The sequence below is a fragment of the Octopus bimaculoides genome, chromosome 10, assembly GCF_001194135.2.
Source record: "Octopus bimaculoides isolate UCB-OBI-ISO-001 chromosome 10, ASM119413v2, whole genome shotgun sequence".
NCBI lineage: Eukaryota > Metazoa > Mollusca > Cephalopoda > Octopoda > Octopodidae > Octopus > Octopus bimaculoides.
Window position 1 is genome coordinate 37132085 of NC_068990.1, and position 428 is coordinate 37132512.

General features: G+C 25.7%; 1 long non-coding RNA gene across 1 annotated transcript in view; it reads left to right on the plus strand.

Moving 5' to 3' along the window:
- The window catches only part of LOC106874316 (uncharacterized), a 442937-nt gene that overhangs the window by 280322 nt on the left and 162187 nt on the right, over positions 1-428 (plus strand). The gene's annotated exons all lie outside the window — the stretch shown is intronic.

A 428-nucleotide genomic window follows, 5' to 3' on the forward strand; every position in this document is an offset into this window, starting at 1 on the left:
CCCTCACGCTCGCACATATGCTCAGAGAATCACAATTGTACGTATGTATGACTGAAAAGCCTAGCTGACTTAGTTTGTTACTGTATTGCATATAATATTACGGACTGAGAAAGAATATATTAAATGGAAGTGATTGCAAAAAGAACTGTCAAACATGAGCCATAAGCTTAATAATAATCATAACAAAAATAACAGCTACAATAAAAACAGCATTAGTAATATTGACATTACAAACAATAATAATAATAATAATAACAATAATAATAATAATAACAATGATAGCAATAACAACAATAATAACAATAACAATGATAACAATAACAATAATGATAATAATAATAATAATAATAATAATAATACTGATAATAATAAATGCATATTAAACCAAGAAAATGTGAACAATATTTGTGCTCATGTGTGTGTGTGTG